This window comes from Ictidomys tridecemlineatus, unplaced genomic scaffold (genome assembly GCF_052094955.1).
Source record: "Ictidomys tridecemlineatus isolate mIctTri1 unplaced genomic scaffold, mIctTri1.hap1 Scaffold_67, whole genome shotgun sequence".
In the NCBI taxonomy this organism is placed as follows: Eukaryota; Metazoa; Chordata; class Mammalia; order Rodentia; family Sciuridae; genus Ictidomys; species Ictidomys tridecemlineatus.
Window position 1 is genome coordinate 406,623 of NW_027524711.1, and position 1,822 is coordinate 408,444.

At 42.0% G+C, this 1,822-nt stretch overlaps 1 pseudogene; it reads right to left on the reverse strand.

Moving 5' to 3' along the window:
* Nucleotides 1–571: 571 nt before the first annotated feature.
* LOC144374402 (olfactory receptor 2AE1-like) lies at nt 572–1,519 on the reverse strand (annotated as a pseudogene).
* Between the last annotated feature and the right edge of the window lie 303 nt (nt 1,520–1,822).

Consider the following 1,822-nt stretch of genomic DNA (forward strand, 5'->3'; position numbering starts at 1 on the left):
AGGTGACCACCTCATTGCCAAACGTGAAGACTTAGCCTTTGTTGTTCTCTTGGGACTCTCTCCAACACTCTCCATACCCTTACCTCTTTATTCCTTCCCTTATGAATTCATAAACACTGATTCAATGAACTATAAAGGTCTATGAGTATAAATTTTGTATCATCTACCCTTTTGTTCAAAACAGCCTTTACTTCCCATGATTCTGATATTAAGCAACACATTCTAATTTTACACTCCATAAATACCCTCTGGTGGCATAATTTACATAAGTCTTGGCAATAAATAATAATAGAAAATGTCCTTAAATATTTATCTTAATATTTTTACATTGTCTCTGACCATTATATGTCTTTTTTAATGGGGTTTGTAAAGATATTTCTCTAATACTCTGAATGATTGCAGACACATACGCAATGCTGCTTGATTTCCTGTGACTAAGTTAAAAAAGTGAAGTTAGTCATAAACCACTTTATTCTTGGAGTAGTCAGAGAACATAAGGTATTTGGACTCTTGAAAACTCTTAGAGATTTACTCAGAATAACATCTATATTTGAGACAAACACAGGTATACTCATTGGGAGATAAAATCTCTCCTCAACACTCTCCTCGGAGTCTTAGCTACATCCTTATTCCAGAGAGTATAAATCAGAGGATTCAGAGTAGGAGTAATGATGCTATAGAACACAGAACCAACTTTGTCTTGCGTGGAGTGCGCTGGGACCTGGTTCTCATGTATGAGAAGATGCAGGCACCAAACCAGAGAGAGACCACAGTGAGGTGGGAGCTGCAAGTGGCAAAGGCATTTCTCTTACTCCCAGCTGAATGCATCTCAATGACACTGTGCAGGATAAAGCCATAGTATGTAGAAACCAGGATGATGGGGAGGAGGAGAAGCACTATGGTGCTGATATATGCTGTGGTCTCATTAACAGTGACGTCAACACACACCAACTTTACAACAGCTGGATACTCACAGTAGAATTGGTGTATTTTCCGAGTTCCACAGAAAAGAAAGTGCATCAAGATGACTGTGTGAATTAGGGAGTTCAGAGATGCCCCCAACCATGAGGTGAGGGCCATCATCAGTGCCACCTTCCTGCTCATGAGCACAGTGTAATGCAGAGGATGACAGATGGCAACATACCTGTCACAGGACATGGGAGCTAGCAGAAGACACTCAGCACTGCCCAGAGACAAATAGAGAAAGTGCTGGGTGGCACATCCCAGGAAGAAGATGGACTTGCTGCCAGACAAGTAGTTGGTAGTTATCTTGGGGATGGTTGCACAGATGTGCATCAGGTCCATGAGGGAGAGCTGGCTGAGCAGGAAGTACATGGGGGTGTTAAGTCCACGATCCACACAGATGAGGAGGATGGTGAGGGTGTTGCCACTCAGTGCAACAAGGAAGATCACCATGGTCAGGCAGAAAAGAAAAAGGTGGGTTGGGGAGTCATCAAAGAGCCCTTCAAGGATGAAGTCTGGCAGAGATGTCTGATTCCTCAGCCACATGCTCCCTTCTCAGCCCCTGGGGAAACAGGGAGTAGAGACAAATTTTGATGCCCAAAATATGGGATCCTTCATACATGATGATAAGCACTTTGATCCAAGAAAACATTTGTGGAGAGATTTTTTTCCTACATGTAATTATCCAGCACCTGAAATTATTGAAATATATATATATTTTTAAAACAGGCATTATAAGGTGAAGATAGCATAAAGCAGGGCGGACAAGAGGCAGACTAAATCTGAAAGCTTGAGCTGTAACTCCACAAAGGAAGACAAAAAAATGTCAGGTGTGCTTGCCTATGGAATCAGTGGCTGG